We start from the raw sequence: 11,724 nt of genomic DNA, 5'->3' as shown, positions 1-11,724 counted from the left end.
AATAGTAATATAATTTTCAAAAATGTCAATAAAGAAGCTGTCTCTGTATCTATTTCCTCTTCCCTGGGTAATCCATGCATCCCTTTTAGGGTTCTCATTGTTAGGTAGCTTCTCTGGAGCTGTGAGTTGTAGTCTGGTTATTGTTTGCTTTACTTCTAACATCCACTTATGAGTGAGTACATACCATGTTTGTCCAAGTTTGGGCTACCTCACTCAGGATGATACTTTTTAGTTGAGTCCATCCATTTTTATGCACATTTCATGATTTCATGATATCATTGTTTTTCACTGCTGAGTAGTACTCCATTGTGTATATGTGCTACATTTTCTTTATCCATTCTTTGGTTGAGGGGCATCTAGGTTGTTTCCAGGTTCTTGCTATTACAAATAATGCTGATATGCACATAGTTGAGCACATAGCCTTGTGGTATGATTGAGCATTCCTTAGGTGTATTCCCAAGAGTGGTATAGCTGGGTCTTGTGGTAGATTGACTCCCAATTTACTGAGAAACCGCCATACTGATTTTCATAGTGGCTGTATAGGTTTGCACTCCAACCAACAGTGGAGGAGTATTCCCCTTGCTTCACATCCTCTCCAACATAAGCTGACATCAGTGTTTTTGATCATACCCATTATAAGAGGTGTAAAATGGCATCTCAGAGTCATTTCTATTTGCATTTCCCTGATGATTAAGGATGTTGAGCATTTTCTTAAATGTCTTTCAGCCATTGAGATTTTCCTGTTGAGAATTCTCTGTTTAGATCTGTACTCCATTTTTTAATTGGATTGTTAGGTATTTAATGTCTAGTTTCTTGAGTTCTTAAGGTGTTTCAGAGATCAATCCTCTGTCAGGGTGGGGTTGGTGAAGATCTTTTCCCATTCTGTAGGCTGTCACTTTGTCTTATTGACCATGTGTCTTTTGCCTTACAAAAGCTTCTCAGTTTCATGAGGTTCCACTTATTAATTGTTGTTCTCAGTGTCTGTGCTACTGATGTTATATTTAGGAAGTGGTCTCCTGTGCCAACACGTTCAATACTACTTCTCTTCTATCAAGGTCGATGTAACTGGATTTATGTTGAGGTCTTTGATTCACTTGGACATAAGGGGAAAACCTACAGAGACAACCAAACCAAACTAGTGGGAACTCATCACCTATGCACCAATAGCTGTGAAGCCTCCATGGGAGTGGACTAGGCCCTCTGCATAGGCGAGACAGTTGTATAGATTGACCTGCTTAAGTCATCCCCTGGCAGTGGAATCAGGATTCATCCTGGAGTATGTGCAAACTTTGTGGAGCCCATTACCTATAGTGGGACACCTTACACAACACTGGCACAGAAGGAGGGGCTTGAACCTGCCTCAACTGAATGTACCAGGCTCTGCTGACTCCCAATGGGAGGTCCCAATGGAGGAGACTGGAATGGAAGATGGGTGAGGGGGGAAACCTGGGGGACAGGAGGGAGAGAAGAAGGAGATCTATGGTTGGTATGGAAAATAAATAGTAAATATCTTGGTAAGAAAAAAAGAATAGGAGGTTGTGGAACAGAAAAAAAAAAAAAAAGAAGAGGAAGCTGACTCTGCTAAGTTTGTCTCCATAACAAGATTAATCTCAAAGTACATCTTTAAAGCCAGAGATGACTAATGATGGGGCCTAGTATACTTCCATACTTATAGTTATTTGTGATAATTCATCATGTTTAGTTAAGAAGTATGGTAAGTTGTAAATCCTATGTTTATCCCCTGATCTTTGCTATGATTTCTGAGTAAAATTTCTTCATTGATCTTGGCAGTGGTTTGCAACTAGAAAAAGGCTCAATTTGAAAACTAATGATAAAGTGGAAACAAATTAAAACAAAATTTTATGTTCTTCAGAGATGTCTGTCTAAGAAATGACACATAAGAAGATTGATTACATCATTTTATATTTATAAATCAAGACATCTTACTGGAAATGAATATTTTTATTGAATTAATAAATTTGATTCAACACCATCTTCTCAGAAGGGTACTAGTTCCTATAATAAATGTGGTTAGGATGGCATGCTTAGTGCGATTGGGACCAATCTCTGTAAACTATTTTCAAAACTGTTCTAAATGCCAGCCAATTCCCCATGATTTAAAACAGGACATGTAATCATATTAAATCTTGTATTAAGATGTGTAGTTGGACACTTCTAGAACAGTAATACATTAATTAAATAATTAATATTTATGCAATAAAAATACTTCCTCTATCAAATGCTTCTTTCAAAACATAAAAGTACAGACCTTTATTAAGCAGATTTGTAGTTCTTGAAAATAATTACAAAATGACTAAATAAATTCATTTATACATGTGTATATATATATATATATATATATATATATATATATATATATATATATTCCCATGGGTTATAATTAATTTTTTGAAAGCCAGCATGGCCTATAACAGAAAATATTTATGAGTGACTATATGAGTTTTAGAGACTAGTGTTAAGGGACATTCATTTGATATAGTAAGGCATTACTAATAAAGTGAGGAGAATGTCTGATTAATTTATTTCTTCCTTGAAGAAATAATAATAGCTACTTTGCAATACACAAAACCACTTGTTTTCTCTTTAAGTACTGAAGACAATGTAACTGTCCATTTTTCTTAAACCTTATGCATGTTCATTGACAAAAGAGTGTGTGTAAGTACCTATACCACATGCTGTTCAGAAATAGCTACAGTAAGATTTTTGCAGGTAAGTGGGGCACAGGGTGCCACTGTCAAATCACAAAATATAAAAAACAGAAAATTCAAGTAAAATGAAAAAAAAATTTGAAAAGTACAGGTATATATTTGACATGCATTGTGCCCAGAAAAACAGTGACCCTTCACTGCTGTCCCTGTCGTTGAAATAGTAGATGAGAGTAGAATTGCCTCAGTTGAAGAGGAACTAGCAGTCTGACAGGGGAATGTGCCAGTGTAGCATGAAATGATGGACAGCAATTCAAAACTGTTTGGTCAAACTGGGCGACTGGTAAAGGTTATGCAGAGAAATTGGGCCCTTAGTTCTCAGGTAATGATGATTAAGGAAGGAGAAGTATGAAGATGAACTGGAAAGCCATTGTGGTAATGTAAGGCGAGGAGAAAGAGTTCCACAATCAATCAGCAATTGTAAGCATGTAGACAGAGGCAGTAGTAGAAGACACAGAGAGATGAGACTAAAAATTAGACCTGAGATGGTTAAGATAGAGCAGACAGGCAACATTTCTTCTGAAGTTTGTAACTTTGATGACTTGTTTTGCAATATTATATCATGAGTCAATTTATAAATTTAACAGGAAATCAAAAATTAGCTAACAGCAGGAAAAAATTGAAAAGCATGTTTTCCTTGATAAGCTACGTTTTATATAAGTGGAAGTCTGTTTTAGCTTCTGTCTGGAGTTCTTCCTGCCCCTCCTGCTGTCCTCTACTAATAACTCTTGAACTCTCACTGTAGCCAGGAAATGTGAATGCATCCTAATGCATGAGTCTAGACAAAAATCCCAGGCACTTCGCTGCTGATGGGAACACAGTTAATATGGACAGAAAGAAATTACAAAAGTCTATTATTTTGCCAATTAAAGCTGGTTAATTTAGTAGGGAACAAACACATTTTCATTTTTTTTTAAAACAAACAGTGGACCAGGCAGAATTTAACAGAGATCCAGGAAATAAAAATCTTAGAAAAGGGCTGAAATCACTTGTTTAGTTAACTGGTTTAGTTAGTTAACTGGGAAGCAAAGTAGACCTCAGCATCCCCAAAGGAGCACTGGAAAGTGAAATTCAAGGAACACCTGAGATAGGGAAGCAACTTTCAATGGATTATCCAGCTTTCAGGAATCATTTTGAAAAAATGTGTAAAATCTTTGCCTTAAAATTTTGTTGTGTTTGAAGTGCATTCGCTACTAAAGAATTAGGCTTATTATTATATATACATTCATGAGTAAATCACAAGAGGTCAAGCTAAAAAGTGAAAACATGATAGTAATAAATATATCACAACAAATTATTCACTTATTCACTTAATGCAGAAAAGATCAATCTTTTAAAAAGAATAGAAAGGAGAAATTTAAAAATAGAAACAATTCAGATTGATAGTATCTTGAGTGACTATAGTTCATTGCAGTTGTGTTTGGCATTCAATAAAACACTGGGATATGACAAAAATGTAAATCAATGACAAAGCAAATCAATAAAATCTAATGGGTTCAGTTGTTGAGTTTAATAGATATCTCTCTCTCTCTCTCTCTCTCTCTCTGTGTGTGTCTGTGTGTGTGTGTGTGTGTGTGTGTGTGTGTGTAACGCTTATGAAATAATTAGCTTTCAAATGGCTTTTTAAAACAACCTTTGTGTTAGTGATCTTTCCCCTAATCTCATCCTCTCCATTTGAACTTCCATCTTTCTCCTTTATATAATCTGTGCTCTACTATTCCATTCTATTAATTTTTTTCTTTTTACTCCTCACCAATAGACACTTTCTAGTTTTCTGGTATCTATAGGTACACCAAATAAAAGAAGAAAATCAAGAAATTTAACATTAAGATCCACCTATGAGTGACAACATGAGGCATAGCTTTTCTGGGTGTTGGTTACATCCTTCAGCATAAAAAGTCATCAGCAGTCTTACCTACCTTCGAATCCTTAGAACGTCAACAATGACCGGTATAGCAAAATATATTTATGGGTACAATAATGGTATGAATATTAATAACCAACAACTTGTTGTTGTAACTAACAACTGTCTGATTGAATTTGGAGCCTGATACACAGAAGGAAACATATGCCTGATCTTGTAAACCTGGTCAAGAACCTGGTTGAAGAACTCATAGACCCCAAGGCTGAATCTACTTTTATTATTTTACTAAATGAACATACTGTCAAAAAACATCATCTAAATAAGTATATTTCTACTCATAGAATAGTGCAACTCTCTAAGAAAAGAGATTTCTTTCTTTCTTTCTTTTGTAGATGAGGGTTAACACAGGAACTCACAACTTGTCAAAGCACAGAGAAGAAATGATGTGGATAATTCAGTGAATAAATGGGATATCTTTATTACATGCTTTCCCCAGTGAAAGATGGGGCACAAGGACTGTAAGATGCAGAGGTCAGTGAGATATGATTGCCACTATTGCACCTTTAGGCCTATTCTGCCATGCTGGTTATTGATGTGGTTAATAGCATCCCAGCCAGATGGGACTACTGGAAACTCCTTTGGAAATCTCCATAGCCCCTTCTGGTACTATGGAAGCTAGTCATCAGAGAGGAAACTTTCATGTCACATCAAGCTAGAATCTTCTGGGTCCTGCAGTTAAAGTACACAGTCTGTTCAGCAAAAGGGACTTACCTTCAATCTTTGAGAGATAACAAAGTATAACAGAAAAGCCTAATAAATGAGACCATATAGTTAGGAACATACAGATACATACAGGTAACATTATATAGACTTAGCTAGGTATATTCCTATATTTAGGAATATATATGCATAAACACACATATATATGCACATATGTATGTAAAAAATTAATGGAGGAAGAGACCATACATTTGAAAAACAGCAAGGAAGATTATATGAGAGGTCCTGGAGGGAGGAAAGGAAAAGTGTAGAATAATGTAAAAATATTACAATCTCAAAAATAAAATAAATAATTTTTAAAAATCAGCATTGTCACCAAAACACTTTCATAACCACTGCTAAAGTTTCCAGATCCTCTTCAATGTTTTTGTCAGGAGGAAATGCCAGACAACTCCTGCTGTGATAGGATATTCCCAGGTTCATAGTTGTGGTCAATCAATAGTATTTCTGACTAACAATCATATTAAAGAAGTCGTAGTCATAAGGGATCACAAAACCTCTCTCTTCTCCACTGCTTGTGCCACCATGATTCCATTTCTCTTTAATTTTCACAAGACTCCCAAGATTATCTCTTTAATGGTGCTATTCACTGTCTTCTTTAATGCCATCACCAAAGTTGTTTTTCACACTACAGAGAGAACCTGGTCTTTGAGAATCTTCTCTTTGTAGAATCTTTTCTACATAGCTCTTTGAGTACACAAATCTTCTGTACAGGGTTTGTGACCTAACATCTATGGTATCCTTCATTGTGGCTTCAGTGACAAACCCAAAGCCCCTGCATGCCTCATATTACTGTAAATGTCCCTCCATTGAGCACAATGGCCCCTCAGACTATCATCGTTGTTACAAAGATTAGTCTTCCAATAAAGAGATTATACAGAAGTTTAGACTCATTAAGAGACTCTTAATTATCATGGAAATGGGAGGGCAAGACTCTAATGATGCTTCCTCAGATATGTCCACAAAGTGGAATAAATTGCTAGGTTCACTCCAAAAACATTAATATTACAATAAAAAAAACACATTACAAGGTTTAGAAATATCATGGTTTTTAAATTTTCCAACATTATCTTCATCCCATTGTATCTAGGTGATAGATCCTGCAAGTAGCCAGCTAGAATACAAATGATGCCAACTCATGATAGATATGATTATGTAGATGTGACCTAGTTATACTACACCAAACATAGGAATATATTATTTGCAAACATCATATACCTACTTCTAAAACCAAGCATATCCAAGGTTTTAACATGTGGTTGAGTACAAAGTTTATGCTTAAGAAACACACAGAAGGCCTGATCCAGTTGGGGGCTCCACAGCTTTTGATTTATAATTCATGTGTTTCCATTAGTTTGGCTATTTGTCCCTGTGCTTTTCCAATCTTGGTCTCAACAATTCACACTTTTATAGTCCCTCCTCTTTCTCCACAATTGGACTCCTGGAGCTCCACCTGGGGCCTGGCCGAGGATCTCTGCATCTACTTCCATCAACTGGATCAGGCCCCCTGGATAAGTGAAACAATTGAATAGCTTGAATTGTTTGGGAGGCACCCAGGCAGTGGGACCCAGACCTGTCCTTAGTGCATGAACTGGCTGTTTGGAACCTTGGGCTTACACAGAGACACTTTTCTCAGCCTGGAAGGAGGGGGCTGGACCTGCCTGTACTGAATCCACCAGGTTGAAATGAATCCCCAAGGGAGTCTTGGCCCTGGAGGACATGGGAATGGAGGGGAGGGGCTAGGGGGAAGGTGGCAGCAGGGGCAGGAGCGGGGAGGACAGGGGAACCCAAGGCAGATATGTAAAATCAAAACACAAATATAATAAAAAAAGAAAGAAAAAAAAGAAACACACAGAAAAGTTACAAAAACATACAAAAAAAAATCTCATAACATTTTAAGTTCTGATGGTCCTCATTCATAACTATGTGACCACATGTGGCCAGCTGGGCACAGATTGGATTTACCTGCCTGTCAATCAAGATCATTTCTACTGAGAGCCTACATAAATCATCACCAGATAAAATGTCGAAATTTAAATTTCCAAAGAGGAAGTGGTCTAATTTACAATTTCTTCATCCAAGATGTTATAATGCATCACTACACCCATAATTGGTTTGACATTGAATTTTATAACACAAAACATCTGGCCTCACTCCCATGGTGACCAATGAGAACAATTTCTGAAGCTGGGACAAATTATCCACTCGAAGAACAACAGCTGTCTCCATGATCTATAAATATGTCTTCCCCCCTTTACCCAGAAGAATATTCATGTCACAGAAAAGTAGAGACAAGGGCATTATGGGAGGTGTGGCTCTGATGGAGAACCAACTGTTCTTCATTTATCTTTTTGGTGTCCAATAAGTCTTTCTTTCACTAACAGCTGTTTCTTCCTACCCTCTTGATTATACACACCAGAGCTATACACATTCCTGATCTTTGGATGCACTCATGAAAATGTGAAGGTTCACTTCTTGTGCTATTTCTTTGTAACCTCAAAAGTAAACCCTTTTCAGAGTTTCAGTATTTGAGACAAAACAGTGGAAAACATATTAACTGTCAAGAAGAAAAATCCCTACATCTAAACTCTGTATTGGTGCAATATATATCCTACACCTCAAAGCATAAAGCAAGAGAGAGTAAGATGACCCCACTGTTTTAAATTTCTATTCTACTCAACAATCTGCTAATCTGGGACAATATAGCAATAAATTGCAATGGCTAGATACATCCTTTTTATAGTTAACATAACTTATGATTACCAACTTGTTGTTGAGTATCTCTCAAATAGAACTCTGGCTTGGATTACTCCTGGAAAATTCAGAACAGCTCTCAAGTTACATGTAGGAATTACACCATGTTCCATTACCTTAAATATACCTTAAAACATTTCCCCAGAAGTAGTAAGTTCTCAGACAATTGCACTTTACACATTTTACAATTATAATAATGATGATTGATGGTAACGATAACAATGATGATTGTGATGACGTTGATATTGATGATTTATGACTTGATTGCTTCACTTAGCCTGTTTCCCAGGTCCATTTGTGTGGATTTAAAGAGTTTCCTAAAGTTTGGGGTTGACTAGGAGGCAATTGTTTATAAATACTCTGTTTGTTTGTTTTTTTCTCCCTTCATTTGCTGATAGACCTACAGGTCAGTTCTCTGAATTAGCTATTGGGAACAGTGAGACAATGAGCAAAATAATGAAGTATCTTTTGTAAATAATTTCATACAAGTTCAATAAAACATAGAGGTGGGATTTGGGGGTCAAAAGAGTTATAATTTTATTTTTTTCAGGGATATTTAGTTCCTCATAATTGCTATGCTAATTTACGACCCTGCTTGAAGTACACAAGGTTTCTCTTTTCTCCCCATCATTATATTTTATCTTTTTTTATAATATCTATTCTGACCAGAGTATGATGATATCTCACTACAACTCTATCTTATGTATCTCTAAATGATTAGAAAGAATATACATAGTGTGTGTGTGTGTGTGTGTGTGTGTGTGTGTGTGTGTGTTGATCATGTGCATGCCTTCTTTTTAGAAATGTATATTTAGGTTCCTTGCTCATTTTAATTAGTTTTCCTCATTTCTTACTCTTGGCATTTTAAAGCTTTTTTTGTATTTAAGATGTTAATCATTTATCAAATATATGATTTGCATTTTCTACCAATTAATGGGCTACCTCTCTACACTGTGAATTTCTTTCCATTGTTTTGTATTTTTTTCTTTGTAGAAGCTTTATTTTAATCATTTTATTTATCTTAGAAAGAAGATTTCCAGCTTACTGAGTACTTACTCTACCCTTACCCTGAAATCAGTCATTTATCAGGAAGCATTTGTATCATACAGTGAAAATGGGTTTTCAGGAAAAAAGAAAAAGTATTATGGGAATGAAAAGATGGCTTAGAGATTAAGAGCACTTAACGATCTTGCACGTTTGGTTCCTGAGACCAGCTTAGGTTGGCTCAAAACTACCCGTAACTCCAGTTCCAGGGGATACAATGCTCTCTGGCTACTGTGAACACTTGTACACACATTGTGCACATTAGCTCACATACCCACACAAACACACATAATCAAAATTAGAATTTTTAAAAATTATTATATCTGAGGCTGAGTCTGGCTCTCTCTCTCTCATAGCATTTATAGTAGTACAATGAGGTCCATAGAAACAGAGCAAGGGCAACTCTGCCTTGCTCAGGAAAATCATTTAAACATTGGCAAAGGAGAATGTAAGAAGCCAAGAAGCAAAATGTCGTCACACGCATTCTTTGTGTGCGAGCTTGCCGGGAAAAGTGCGAGAAAAGCACCTGGTTGCTTCTGTCCACTCTCAGGGTTCTCTAAGAAGTACTCATAGAGAGGTGAAAAACTGTGTCTGCTAAAGAAAGGGGGAAATTTGAAGACATTGAAAAGGCTGACAATGCTCATTGTGAAAAAGAAGTGAAAATCTACATCCCCTGAAAGGGGAGACCAAAACGAAGTTCAAGGACCCCAAAGTGCCCAAGAGGCCTCCTTCTGCCTTCCCTTGTTCTGTTCTGAGAATTGCCCAAAAATCAGAGGAGAGCATCCTGGCTTACCCATTGGTGATGCTGCGAAGAAGCAGGGGGCAATGTGGAACTGCACTGCTGCAGATGACAGGCAGCCCTGTGAAAAGAAGGCTGCTGAGCAGAAGGCAAGATACGAAAATTATATTGCTGCCTACAGAGCTAAAGGAAATCCCAGTGCAGTGAGAAAAGGATTAGTCAAGGCCGAAAAGAGCAAGAAAAAGAAGAAGAGGATGAGGATGAGGATGAGCAGGATGAGTACGAGGAGGAAGAAGAGGAAGACAAGGATGAAGATGATGATGATGTATAAGTTGGTTCTAGCGCAGTTTTTCTCTTGCCTATAAAGTATTTAACCACCCTATACAAAACTCAGACCTTTTAAAGAATAAAGGTTGAAATATGAAGCTGTGTAAGATTTTTTAAAAACTGTACAGTGTCTTTGTTTTTTATATAGGTAATACACTACCAAATGTGTTTTTAGATACCCCTGACCTGATGGTGTTTTCAATAGTCACTCACCTTGCCTGGTACAGTGTGGTGGTTGTAAACTGACATGAAGACTAAAAACATTTTTTAGAAATTGTTTTATTTATATGTTTATTTATTCTTTGTGTGGAGAAGGGACGATGTGTATGTCACAATGTGTCTATGTGAAGGCCCCGAGCCATCTTGAAGACTAAGTGGAAGTGATGTGAACAGCAAGTGCTCACTGTTGTACAAGCATCTTTGTTTTTTAATCTTTGTTAGAAAAATGATAGAAATGTATTCATATGGATAATAGAGATGGCTCAGCAGTTAGGAAAGATTGCTGCTCTGAGTTCAGTTTCCATCACACATGTCAGACTTCTCAAAACTTCCTGTCATCGGGCGGTGGTGGTGCAAGCCTTTAATCCCAGCACTTGGGAGGCAGAGGCAGGCAGATCTCTGTGAGTTCAAGGCCAGCCTGGTCTACAGAGTGAGTTCCAGGACAGCCTCCAAAGCTACAGAGAAACCTTGTCTCGAACCCCCCCAAAAAAAACAAAACTGCCTATCATCCCATCTTCAGACAATCCAATACACTCTTCTGGCCCCTAGTGGCATCCACACACACATACACACAACCATACACATACACACAAATGATAAAACAAACATTTTTTAAAACTTTTAAACTGTGCATGCATATAAATATATGTACACAAATAAACATTATGTGTATTTGTTTATATATAAAAATGTGTTCGTATGCATTTGTATACATATGAACAGAGATGTGAACTAGTACGTACATATAAGTAAATACACAATTGGGCTATAGAGATGATTCAGTTGTTAAGAGCACACACTGCCTGAACAAGACACCTGAGTTATTGTCCAAGTACCTATGGTAGGTGGCTTGTAGCCACCTGTAACTCTAACTCGAGGAGATCAGAAAACCTATTCAGTCCTCTGCAGTCACCCACATATGCAAGCATGTGTCCACACAAAAATGCACATAAATATGTAAATAAAAAATAAGTATACACATAAATGCATGTGTTTTAGAAAGCAAGAAAACTTTGCATCCATGTCTTCAGTTTGAATCCATTTTCAAAATTTTGTATTATTTTTATATTTCTTTCTACTATGCTCCAAGAGACAGCTTCAAATTCATGGTCACATAGATGGTCTTCATTAATCTCAGTGAGGCACAAAATAAAACTAATAGATATGAACATATAGACAGGTTTGTGGGGAAGAGGAAAGATTGACAGCAGGAACAGAATACATTTACAAAATTGTAAAAATTTAAAGTTGAAAAAATGCATCAGACAAAT

The 11,724-nt window shown here is 36.8% G+C and overlaps 1 pseudogene; it reads left to right on the top strand.

Annotated features, from left to right (window-relative positions):
- Positions 1 to 9,540: 9,540 nt before the first annotated feature.
- On the top strand, positions 9,541 to 10,238 carry LOC118573915 (annotated as a pseudogene).
- Positions 10,239 to 11,724: the final 1,486 nt, after the last annotated feature.

Source organism: Onychomys torridus, chromosome 1 (assembly GCF_903995425.1).
Source record: "Onychomys torridus chromosome 1, mOncTor1.1, whole genome shotgun sequence".
In the NCBI taxonomy this organism is placed as follows: domain Eukaryota; kingdom Metazoa; phylum Chordata; class Mammalia; order Rodentia; family Cricetidae; genus Onychomys; species Onychomys torridus.
The sequence above is the reverse complement of the archived record's forward strand: the minus strand, read 5'-3'. Positions and strand labels throughout refer to the sequence as shown.